Raw genomic sequence first — 13256 nt, 5'->3', positions numbered from 1 at the left:
CGACTCTGTGAGCTGGCGTGTCCTGCCCTGTCCTTGGTCACCTTCCCTGGCCATCCTGCAGTCCATCCTGGTCCTTCATAACTCGGCTCCCGGGACCTCTCCAGGAAAAGCCTCCTGCCTTCAGGGTGAAATCAAGGTCGTCTCAGTGTTACTGTTACAGCTTGTAGGGGCCTGTTTGCCTGTTTGCTCCCCCAGGGACAGAATGAGAGAACTGTTTGTCCTAGAATCCCGGTCCCAGCACAGAAGCCCAGCGTGTGGGCGCTGGATATGTGGACCCACAGAGAAGGGACACGTCCTGGGTGCCTGAGCTCTTGCCGCGTATTTCAGGACAAGTCATGGACCCGCTGGGGGACATACTCCCTCACCTGCAGTCGAGAACGCTGGACTCTGACGCACGAGGTAGACTTTTATCCTTTCTTCTCCTTCCCTCCTGTCCCTCCCTCCTTCCTTCATCAGTTATTGCAGCTTCTGCCATCTGGGTGCCAGGGAAGGAGCGGCCCCGGGCACTTGTCCCACGTGATCTGGAGCTGAGAGTCTGCTGGCCTTGCCCGCAGCTCCTTCACCTACTCTCAGGGCTTACTGCCTCGGAGCCCCTAAAATGTTGTCGATATAAGCCATTTATTATTTGTCATTTAGGCCTAAGAGACAGTGGACCTCTTGCTTTGTGTGGGGGGTGGGGGCCGCCTAGTTCTGGGTCCACTTGGAGCAGGGTTGAGTCTGGGGACCGTGGTCCTCGAGGCATCAGGCTGGGACCAGGCTGGGTCTCCAGGGAAGGAACCCCGTGCTGTCCTCCTGGGGCCCCTGCGTCTGTTTCCAGGGGAGGGACTGTTTTCCCAGCGAGCGGCTAAGGGTCCTGGCAATGGGGTGTGTCTGTCATCCCCTCCTCGTGTAAAACGAGAGGCCTGGCCTGTCTGCCCTACGTGTGTACTTCTGTCGGCAATTTCACTCGAAAACCCTGTGTGCATGAAACTCCTTTTCAAAGAGACCTTTTCAGGGTCCACCACAAGGGAGCCCCGAGGGGGTCCACACAAGAGGGCCGTGTCCGCCCTGGATGGGGAGGGCAGAATCAGAGACAAGCCTTCAGAAACCGTATAGCAATGCAGCCCCTCCCCACCACCCCGGGTGCCATCAGGGCCGCTGCCGTGGTGGCCAGGCAGACACTGGCCTGGGGATGCAGGTCCACACCGCCCCCTGTGGCATCTCAGATGAGTGTCGACCCCGAAGAGAGTGACTCTGCTTTCCTGGAGTGCGCAGCTGGTGCTGACTGCTGGTGCTCCATTCTGTACAAAGTTAGAAGGAATGTTCTAGGCCTGCTGAAGTGATTTAACATTTCCTATGCCACCAACAGCCCTCTGTCAGGTGGTTTCTCTAAGCTTCTGAAGACTGGAGGTGGCAGCAGCTGGGTGTTCATTACCCGTCACGTGCGTCCTGCCATCTCTCCCACTTAGGCGAGATGGACAAGGCAAGCAGCTCTTGTCACGTCAGAGGCTCTACATGCTGGCATCCACAGTGTCCTTTCAGAGCATGCATGCAGGCATTGCCTTTCCATAAGTTTTTGTTTACTTATGACTGCCAAACAGCAAAGAGTCACACGTTTACAGGCATGTGCACTTCCCAGTGAACTGCTTGTGTGTTTTTGGTAATCTGTCCACACTGTACTTGCTCTGATTTACTGAAATGTGATTTTGTCTTTTAAATCTAATAAAAACCTGGACTCACTTTGGTACATCTTTTAAAATTTTTTTTCTAGAAATTCTTTTCTATTGTCTTTTGTAAACTTACTGGTCTGTAATGGCTTGGAGATTATGAACACAATCAAGTCTTCTCCGGAGATGGTTGGGAGGCCTCCACTGTGAGCTCTGAGCCCCAGGCCAACAGTCCCCAAGAGGCGAGCAGGTCCACAGTCAGGGCTCTCAACGTAAGACTTACAAACTTGGAAAATACCCTTCAGTGCCAGTGAGGGAGCCAGGCCTGGTATCTAGTAGTTTAGTCATAAAACGATGAAGGACATTCCAGTTTATCAGAGCCCAACAGTTCAGGACTTTATAGGAATGGGGCTTTAGTTTACTTCTGAGAGAGAAGCAGATGGCTGACTTCACTTAGAATGACGATCTCCGGCTCCATCCATGTTGCTACAAATGGCATTATTTTATTCTTCTTTATGGCTGAGTAGTATTCCACTGTATAAATACCATAGCCTCCTTACCTGTTGACAGACATTTAAGTTGCTTCCATGTCTTGGCTATTGTGAATAGCCCCATGTGCATACATCTTCTCAAATTAGAATTCCCTCTGGATATATGCCCAGGAGTGGGATTGTTGGATCATATAGTAAGCCTCTTTTTAGTTTTTTGAGGAATCTCCATACTGTTTTCCATAACAGCTGCACCAAACTCCATCCCCACCAGCAGTGCCGGAGGGCTCCCTTTCCTCCACACCCTCTCCAGCATTTGTCATTTGTGGGCTTTTGAATGATGGCCATTCTGGCTGGTGTGAGGAGGTACCTCACTGTAGTTTTGAGTTGCATGCCTCTGATAATTAGTTACATTGAGCTTTTTTTTCACATGCCTTTGGCCATCTGTATATCTTCATTGGAGAATTGCTCATTTATGTCTTCTGCCCATTTTGGATTGTTTTTGTTTTTGTTTTTTTATTAAGTTGTGTGAGTTGTTTATATATTCTGGAAATTAAGCCTTTGTCAGTCTCATCTTTTGCAAACATTTTCTCCCATTCAGTAGGTTGTCTTTTTGTTTTGTTTATGGTTTCCTTTGCTGTACAAAAGCTTATAAGCGTTTATTTATTTTTGCTTTGATTTCTGTTGCCTGAGTAGACTGCCCTAGGAGAGCACTGCTGAGATTTATGTCAGGTAATGTTTTGCCTGTGTTCTCTTCTAAGAGGTTTATAGTGTCTTGTCTTATGTTTAAGTCTTTAAGCCATTTGTGTACTTACGGTGAAAAAGAATATGAAAACAAATATATGTATGTTCATGTATGACTGAGGCATTATGCTGTACATCAGAAATTGACACAACATTGTAAACTGACTATGCTTCAATAAAAAAAATATATATATATATATATACAAAAAAAGAGAAGCAGATGATGTGAAAATAAAGTTGCAGAGAATTATTGGAGTCATAGGAAGAAGGGCTTCAAGCTTGGCAACTCCTGGGGATCAGTGCAGGTTCAGCCTTATCTCCCACTTCTTGCAGATGGACGGTGAGGGCTGACGTCCTGGAAAAGCCCCACATCACAGCGAGATGCTGTCTCATCTTCTGACCTGTACAGAGAGTCAAGTGTGGTGAGCCCGTTTCAGAGATTTCCAGCAGTGAGCAGTGACCCAGAAAGGGCTCTGGGGGTCACGGTGTCATCTCAGCTCCCAGCAGTGGGGTGTGCCTGTGTGGGTGCCCCCAGGGTTCTCTCCACACCCCGAGTTCACAACCTAATGAGTCTGTTTGATCCTCAGTCTTTTGGCAAAAGTTAAGTGACCACTTGGTGTGAGGCCCTCTGCAGCACAGTGGAGACACAGTTGAGGTGAGGTCCCCATGCCTGGTGAGAGGCCGAGAATGGAAAGCTCCATCAGCAGCCCTCTGTCCACTAGCACGACCAGAAAACTTAAACACAGAAGTGCATTCACTTGTCTGTGTTTTGATGCCAGTCTATAGCCACGCATTCTGAGTCCACTGTGCTTGTCCAGAACAGGCAAATCCATAGAGACAGAAGGTTGGATAGTGGTTTCCAGGAACTGGAGGGAGGAGAAGTGGGGAGTGAGTGTTAATGGGTTAGGAATTTCTTTGGAAGCTGATGAAAGTCTGCCGAAATTAGATAGTGCTGGTGGCTGCAAAACTGTGTGAATATACAAAAACCCACTGAATTGTACACTTTGAAATTGTGAGTTTTAGATTTTGAGAACAGAATTGGGTCTAGAAAGAATATCTGACCTGAAATCCTATAATTCAAAGAGGACACAAATAATGTCTTTCTTTATAAACTCTTAAGAAAACAGTAACCATTTATTTGCCTAAGTCCTTACCTGCAACCTCATCTGTACAGAACACAGCTGAGAAGCAAGTGAAAAAGGACCAAACAGCAAAATTCAGTTCCTGCACGCAAGCTCATACACTTCATTCATCAAGTCTGCTTTGAGCCCTCTTCACTCATAGCCCATTCACTGTCACGTCACATAAAATTTAATACATTTGGCTGTCTTGTTTTCCATTTTAGGATAAATAAATAAATAACATTTAAGGGTAAATACATAAATAAAAAATTTTAGAGAATGTTTCTATATGATAATTACTTCTCAATAAAAAAGAATGTTGCAAATTTATCTTCTGCAATGACTGTTAATTTAATGACATAAAATTTACAGCCCCATTGATAGTGCAGTAGAGCACCTGTTTCGCTGGGTTACTGTCAGCTCCGGGTGCTGTCCTGTTCTTTAGTCTCTGCCAACCTAAAAGTTACTTTAAAATCATTAAACTTAAATGCCACTTATTTTATTGAAATAAAGTAGCACATTTTTCATGTTCACAAGTCATTGTTTCTTTTCCTAAGTGTTCATTCTAGTCTGCTGCTGTTACTATGTTGGTCATCACATTACTCATTCTTACTCTTTGTAAAGATTCTTCATAAATGAATAATTTTAGCTTTTTGACTGTCATATAGGTTGCACTTTTTCTCATATTTGTCTCATATCCAGTACTAATCACTAATTTTTTTGTCATATTTATTAATTTTTTTCCATTATAATTTATAGTTTTGGTATAATATTTAGACCTCCCACTTTCAAAGACTGTAAAACATTCTGCTCTATTTTCTTCTCATAGCTTTATGAATTTAAGAATTTTATGATTTTGAAATAACTATATAACTCTGAGGCTTGGTAGTGGGGGGAGAAATTGTAGATATTTGGCAACTTTGTCCCACTAATTCTCATGATACCCAATATGCAATTTTAGTTTGAAGCCTGACATTTTACTACTGCATAGCAATCAGCACCTGTTATTTTTTAAGCAAGGAAATTTCCTATCAAAGAGAAGTTGTCGTGGTTACTACGAGGCTACCTCTTATAAGCCTTAACAGTTTTAGCCCATATTCAAATACGTAGCGAATTACTGTTTACGCTTGACAGTGGCCAATGTCAAGAATCTAAGCGAGACCATGGAGATTTGAGAAGCACACTTAATACACAGAATCATAAGTAAATGACATAATATAGAAGTTTGCAGTTTTCTTAAGGAGTTGAAAATAACTTGAATTATATCAACTTGTATTATAATCATCACCGATTCCCTGTCCATACTAAAGGGGGGAAATTATAAAATCAATTTCTCTTTGCCGTTGGGTACCTAAGTGACATAATGAATGAGTTTTCTCTTTGTTGTAACACATGTTAAAATCTATTAATGTAAAAAGAAAATATTACATTAAAAATACAACTTTAGAGTTCATTTAGTTTTCACAAATACCCACTTATGAGCTTTAATCTTTATATTCTGAACATTAAAATTATATATTTGGTAGAACTGTAATAAAATCCACCTAGGATTCAGTCTTTACTTCCACTTTTTTTCCTGTTAAAAAAATGGGAATACTCTCTACATTGTTAGCTTCAAAATGCTAATGTACCATGAATAGCCATAATTTCCTTGTAAGAAATAAAATAGCCACAAATCTATCCATATCTTTTTTGAAATTACATTTTCAATCTTTAAAATCTCCTAATAGTAAGAAATATTATAGATTTACTATGTTTGTGTGCAGAAAATATTTTCCTTAAAACTGCCTTTTTTGAATTTCAATAGCTTCATCTTCTTTCTGTAAATATTTATTTCTGGAAAGAAAACATTAAGTCAGAATCCAAGTTGGCTTTCTTTCAGAACTTTGTAAGTTATCAATGCTATGTTTGCTGCGTATAGCTTAGTGGCAATGCTCATCTGGGCATCTCAAAGGATTTAAACGTTTCTACTTATATTTTCTCTCAGTGGTTATTAATCAATCATCTGATTGTAAGAGATTTATTCATTAAAGAAACATTTATAGTGTCAGGCACTGTGATAGACCTAAAACACAAAGATGTACACAGTCTTGCGCTCAATGAACTACCACAGGCTGGCAGCAGGTACACACTTGTACAAGGAACAGTTCTGGTCACTGCATCAAATAGCTTACACTCTAGAGAAAAAACACTAAGGCACCTGCACCAGCCAGGGTTTCCTAGGGTAGCAAAATCAACAGGCTAGGTAGGTGATAGCTAGATAGTTAGACAGGTTGGTAGGTAACTACATTTAGCAGAGGGCTCACAAGATTGTAGGGCCGGCAGGTCTGAATCCTGCAGGTCCAGAAGCAGACAGCAGACCCAGGGAAGAGCTGATGCTGCAGCTGGAGACCCTAGTCCGTCCAGAGGCAGAGCTCCTTCTTCTTCAGGGGACTTCAGTATTTCTTTTAAGGCTTTCAACTGGTTGGGTGAGAACCACCCACACTCTGTAGGACAATCTACTTTACTTAAAGTCAACTGATTTAAATGTTAATCTCATCCAAAAATACCTTCAGAGCAACATCTAGGCTGATGTTTGGCCAAACATGCGGGAAGTGTGGCCGAGCCAAGCTGACACGTAAAATTAATTGGCACACCTGAGGAGTAATGATACCACAGTGTGTAAACAATCATTTCAGCCCATACGTGTAACAGAACATTAGGGTCAGAAGATCAGTGAAATCAGAGTAACCAGAAAACACAATATTTAAACTAGAATGTGTGTAAGAGAGGGGTATGAAGGGAGGGCATGAAAAAGAATCTCAAGAGAGAAACTGAGGGGGAAGATGTTTGCAACTCAAAAAACCCACAGTTTAGTTCTAAATCTGAAACTGATTTGAAACAATGGCTGTGGACATGCCTTGAAGGGAGAGGGCACGTAGGACCATATAAAGGATGGAGAACCACGTACAAAAGGCAACGTTCTCACGGCTTCCACTCATCCAAGTTGTAAAACGCGGTGACCACGTTCAGGCGTGCTGACCGAGGGCTGCTCGTGAGCCGACCAGTATGTCTTGTATTTCTCCTCCCAGGTTAGGGTTTTATGCTTAACAAAAATCAGTAGTGCTTGTCCTTAAACCCATTTGTGCCAACCGTGCTTATTATAATTACATAATTTAACTAAAGATTAAGATGATTAAATGTGAGTACACAAAGAATGAGGAGTGTTTCTAGGAAAATCAGATTGAAAATACTTGATAAGAAAAACTTGGTAAGAGTGAGTCATTAAAATATGCTACCAAGTTATGTGTGGGGGAGAAAACTGGAATTGATTGGGAAAATAGTGTAAAATTTGAGGAGTCTGGATCAGATTACTCCACAAATGCCTTTAATCGTGTGTTTTTTTTTTTAATAGGAGTACTGCGGATTGAACCCAGGACCTCATGCACCCTCTGCCTCTGAGACACGCCCCCCCCCAATGCCTTTAACTTCTTGAACTAGTTTTAAAATTCCAAAACCTGGAATAGCAGATGCCATATTATGGGTGTGGTTTATGGAAGAAAGATAACATAGGAACAGAAAGAAGATACTAATTGTTTAAAATAAAAAGTCCTCCATCACGGGCCTGAAGACTGTTCAAGCCAGAAAAAAACTTCTACTCATGCGACTCAGGCATGTGCGACAGCCAGCAGAAAACTGTGGCTCAAAATAGCATCCATCTTACTTGTTGGCGAGTCTGTGGCCCCACGTTTAAAGCTGTGGTTCACGGGGTCCCTCATGTGGCTGGGCCCCCTGGGGACTCCCCTGGAGCCTGTGGTCTCAGACGGTCTCGGCCACATTCATGGCACCGATGTTGGCTGTCGGTTGGCCAGCCCTCCTCGTGGCCCAGCGTCCTCAAGGGGCTGGCCTGGGTTTCCTCGCGCACCGGCTTCAGGGCGGTACCCAGGGGAGCAAGAACAGAAACTGCGTAGCCGGGACTTAGAACTCCACAACATCACACCTGCTGAATTCCATCATCACTGCAAGTCAGAAGACCCCGTCAGATTCAAGGTGGTGAGGACAAACCTGAGATTGTGCTGAGAGGAGCAGCAACGTCGTGTTGCAAAAGGGTGGGCACTCCGGGACGGGGGTTTGCCAACCTTTCCCTGCCGTCCACAACAGCACGAATGTGTTTTTTAAATGATTCCTTGCTTTAATCAATTTTTACGTAATGAGCCAATTACTAGTCCCTACCATATCTGATAAAGGAATTTCTACCTTGAGCTTCGAGGAGCATCTGGGTTAAGGGTTGGAAGGAGGAGGTGAAACTAGCAAAGAAGCAGAGGACTGATTGAAGAGGAAACAGGAAACCTTTCTAGTAGTGGTTCTTGAATTTGGCTGCATATTAGAATCACCAGGAGAGCTTTTAAAGTGCCAATGCCTGGTTTCCTCTCCCAGAGATTCTAATCTTACTGACCTGAGGCGCAGCCTGGACATCTGATGCTTTTTAACCACCTACCTGATTCTGAAGTCCAGCCAGGCTCCAGAACCACTGCTTTGTAACACAGACAAGGAGCGGTGAGGAAACCCTTTCAAACAGAAATGTATGAAGAACGGGAAATTCTTTGTATATCATTTTAAGGTATACGTGCTGAGCATTTATGTAGTTTTTTAAATTCCAGAGCATTCATTATTTCATTGTAATTTGTCTGAAAATCTGTATGTTGTGAGGAATTCTCCTTCCTTATGACGCCTCTTCACAGGTCACTGTGTTTTAGTACTGTCTGAATACATGCCATTTAGTTGTAGGAAAATAATAACCTGATCCCTAGGTTATCATTTTCATTTTCATTTTTTTTTCATTTTACACACAGAAAAGTTGACACTTCACAGTGTGCACAGCCTGCCCACGGTCACTCACCAGGGCTAAAACTCTGATCTCCGGATTCCTGGCCCAGCTCCCCTACCAGCCCATCCCAACGACCCTGTGCAGGTCCTACCCAGCTGAAGGAAAAGGACCGCTTGACCAGCGCCATTTAAACAGATGTTCCCTGAGAAAACACCGTCCATTTCAACCCTCACTTTGGAACTTGGGGTCACTCGCATGGAGTCTTTATTCTGCCCACGAATATATGAGATTTTAGCAGTCATTTCATTATTGCCACACAATGAACTTAATAGCCTTCATTATTTAGAAATAAGTTGCATAGAAACAATCACAAAACTTACTATAAACGGTGTCTTGTTATGAAAGTAACTTCCCAAAGGCCTCAACTGATACCAATCCTATCCTGTTTTACGCAATTAAATGTAAGAATTTTATCTCTTTCAAAATATTCTGTGACATACCCTGAGCCTTCCCCAGTTACTCCAAGTTTAACATGTGATCTCCCATCCAGGGAATTCTTCAAATACCCGAGTATCACAGTGTCATTGAGAAAAGAAACACCCCCTCGCATCTGCGCTGTCTGCGAAGTGAGCGCTTTTCTTCCTGCTGCACCACGAATAGCTCCTGGCGCCCAAATCAAAAACACTTCTGAGTGGTTTTAGAAGAATTGCTAAGCCATTGTGCCAGGAAGGCTATAAGAGACATTAAGGATCACACATAATTTCATGAAAAGTTATTTGCTACTAAGTGCTCACAAAGCTGTATTTTAATATAAATACCATTTACAATTCTCAGGGGCTTAACTTGCAAAACAATAACTTTGTAATCTTTGTCAGTTCTGTGGTTAAGAAACCGTCCAGCTTCGAGTTTTCTGTTTCTTGAGATAGAGTAGATGAACCCTCTTACGAATCAGACCCTGAGGCATCCCGTTACCACGCAGGGTGATGTTCTTACCACGCAGGGTGATGTTCTTACAAACCCAGTCCATAGCACCCTGTTACCATGGTGACAGCTGTCTCATTCAAGAGTGTCCACAGGTGTCCAGTGGAGCCTAAGTTCACGGGCATTGATGTTCCCGAGTGGATGGAAACTGGCTTCCTCCAGACAGTTGTACAGTGTTCTCTCCCGTTAAAAAGCCCCGCTAATTTATATTGTTTGGGCATGCCCAGTGGCCTAGACAAAGCAAACGGAATAAACTCCTTTAACTTAGCCAAATTTAGAAGAAATGCTCATTCAGAGAAATCACTCATGTCAAAATTAAACTAGTTTCCAAGATCTTTCATTTTGATAATGCAGCCAAACTCACTGGAGGCGTCTACACACGGGGGAAAGGGAAACACAGACGCTCCCTACAGGACCCCATCTGTGTTCAGCAGTCCTGTGGGGGGACCACAGGTACTTCCCAAGAGGAGACCTCTGCAGAGCCGCAGCTGGACTGTGGCAGACATTGCTCAGGGGAAAGAGAGCGGTGTAGCCTGTTCCAAAGGCTGCCTTTGAAATGCGCCTTTTCTGTTCCAAGTCCCGTCTCTGGGGCAGAGGGAGAGAGGCTGCCCATCCCCATCCGCCTCCTCCATGTCTCCTCTTTAATCCCTCTGCCAGGGCTCTTCCGAGCTCACAGTGTCCGTCTCAAACAGGTACACGAGGGCAAGGGTGATGCTGGCTCCAGATCTGAACAAGTCCCAACACGGTCCCAGTGACTTTTAAACAATTCTGCCTGCGTCTCTACTTTTCATTTCTGCTATTAACATATTACGCTGAGCTGTGAGCACGCCTTGTGTGAAGTGGGCTCTGCAAAACCTTTGACGGTTTTTGAAAACTGTAAATTTGGTTAATGCCCTGACTTATAAACAAACATTTTTCTAAAGTTTTGTTTTTAAACGGTGGTTATTGCAGTGTTAAGTTGTGCAATTCTGTGTAGCTGTGTTGATGGATATGTCTTTCTGCTCTAAGATCGTCCATTCTCAGGCCAAAGCTTCATCCAAAGCAAGGCCTGGTCTGACTGCCATTTCACTGGGACCGCAAGTGGTAATGTCATCCAAGGAACAAATATTTTTCAACCCTGAAAGCCAAAGTTAAACTGGTCAAAAGAAAAGACTTGAAGGGCCTTTAATTTTTTTTAGGGGATTTTTTTATATTTTGGAAATTCCTCCCTGGTATTTACGTAAGCATTAAGGCAAATTGAGAATTAGAAATTAAATTTCAAAATGCACAATGGATTATGATTTGTAAGTAACTAGTAAGAAAAATTCAAGTATAGTAAACTAGCATTTTCACATTCACTGGAGTATGCATTGCTGATCTAGGAAATGCTGAAACTGGAAAACTTATACCTAGTTTATCTACATTATTCATAAACATGGTATTTATGATTTATATGTTTATGTGCAAATGGAAGATTGGCAGTGTTATCCTTCTTTTGTTAATTATTTCATTATTAGCATACAAAGAACAGGTGAATGCTATGTTTGATAAAATCTCAAACACTATAAAGGCAAATCTCCCTCGATGAGGAAACTTTTTTTGATGATAGTGAACTTTCCACTCTTTGGACCTTTCTTCTCGTTAGTTATGCGTTCTCCCTCCTTCAGGGTCCAGGCACTGATGTACTTTGGGGTGTGAGTTTAGGTGTTCACAGCGGCTGCGGGTGACTTTGGGAGGATCAGGAACCCACAGTCCGCATTTCTTTGTTGTGGAGTCTCGTGTTTCCTAGCAAGTCTGCTTCTTGCAGAGGGATTCTGCCGTGTCCATGGTGAAGTGTGTCCGTGGTGAGGGCACTGACTGACGTGTGTCTAGAAAACCATCCCCAGCCCTCCTCCAGATGTGTCTCCTACTAACGCACATTCTGAAATTACACTGTTGCAGGTGGTTGTGAATTCAGTCCTTTGAACGGTAAGATACTTTGTGTCCAGAAATTCCTATTTCCAATCCATGAACTGTAAGGAAGGATAATAAGCCACTTATAAAGTTCTATTTTAGTAGGTTTGTTGAAAGATAGCTGGGAAGCCAAGGAATGAGAGTGTGGGTCTCAGGAAAGTAGAAGCAGCCCAGAGAAGTTTCCTGTGCTTTGGTGTTACTTAAGAGTAACCCTGATTGTAAGATTTCATGAGAATCAGGTTGTAGAACCAAGTCACGATCATAACAGTGCCATCTTCCATCACTGTTTACAACCTGTGACCTCCACAGATCATCTCACTTCTGCTAGATTCTAGGGCAGCTCCCCGGCTGTCACATGATTCTCCTTTGTAACAGTCACCAGGAGCACCTTTCTGTTATGTATTGATCTCACTAATCACTTTAACTCTATTTGGTTGAGAAAGGTACCTGCACATTTGAGTGTAAATAGGGCTGATTTTGCCGGACCCTACCTTGACTCCCTCAGCACCATGGAGGCTCCATAAATGACTTTAGTGGCTGTTTGTAGAGGGGAACAGCCACCTATCTTGTGCCTGAGTACTAATGGCAGAAGTCAGATTACTCACCACGTGCATTGTCTGACTTAGTATCGGAAATTCCATTCCTTCTAGCCTCATTCTTTTGGGTCTTGAAAATTTCTAGATATTCATATTAAAATAAAATTGTTATCCTCAGGGTAAATCTTCAAGTCCTAAGGTGCCAGCACCCTAGTGACGGGAGGTGGTTCCCCCTGCAGGGGAAGTTGTGAATTCAGTCCTTCGAGCTGTAAGATACTTTGTGTTCAGTAAAACACAAAGTCTGTTCTGCCTCGTGCCGGGTGGACGTGTCCAGTCTCGGCTTGTACAGCACACGTCTCTCTGGAGCGCTGCTGTCTCGTGTGTGTACACATCAACAGGCCAATACCAGGAATTGGGGGCTTAAAAAGTAATTATGGATCCTTAATTGAGAACAAGTGCTAAAAAGTGGAAAGGTCACTGGCTGGGAAATTCACGTAGAGGTTCCCACCGCAGAGAAGCTGCAGGATTTGTCTTGTCTGAGTGTCAGTCTGAGCTGAACCATGACACAATCCTTCCCATTCTCTGACGTGATAAAAGAAGCAGATGATCTGGAACATCAGCAGTGCTTAGAGGCATCACCCACACACTAACGAGGTGATATCATCTCAGAACTGTTGCAGAGGGAAAAGAAGTCCAGTGATTTCACGGTGGCTGTGTCCAAGTTCATTGGAACAGCTGAGTCTTGCCAGGTATTAAGCAAGTGATTAATAAATAAAGCAGGTCTGACAGAGTCCAGGCTGTGACTGAGGAGCCGGTGATTTGGCAGAGAATCTGGTCTCCCATGATCACCTATGGATGTGACTTCTGAAGTCATCTTGGACAACACTTATGAGTTAAGCAGCTGTTTATCCCTAGTCTCAGCTGTGGTAAGTGCATGTGAGAGAGGGGTGGGGTGTGGGGGAATGAGCAGGTGGGAACCCCTGTGGTTCTGACAGTAAGTG

At 43.4% G+C, this 13256-nt stretch overlaps 1 long non-coding RNA gene across 1 annotated transcript; it reads left to right on the top strand.

The window, feature by feature from the left end:
* The first annotated feature begins 3 nt into the window (after positions 1–3).
* On the top strand, positions 4–10709 carry LOC116664755. The gene is made up of 3 exons (XR_004321159.1): positions 4–399; positions 7394–8087; positions 8832–10709. It is a non-coding gene; the product is annotated as an uncharacterized LOC116664755 (long non-coding RNA).
* Positions 10710–13256: the final 2547 nt, after the last annotated feature.

Source organism: Camelus ferus, chromosome 7 (genome assembly GCF_009834535.1).
Source record: "Camelus ferus isolate YT-003-E chromosome 7, BCGSAC_Cfer_1.0, whole genome shotgun sequence".
In the NCBI taxonomy this organism is placed as follows: domain Eukaryota; kingdom Metazoa; phylum Chordata; class Mammalia; order Artiodactyla; family Camelidae; genus Camelus; species Camelus ferus.
Note: the sequence above shows the minus strand (reverse complement) of the source record. Positions and strands in the feature narration are given on the sequence as shown.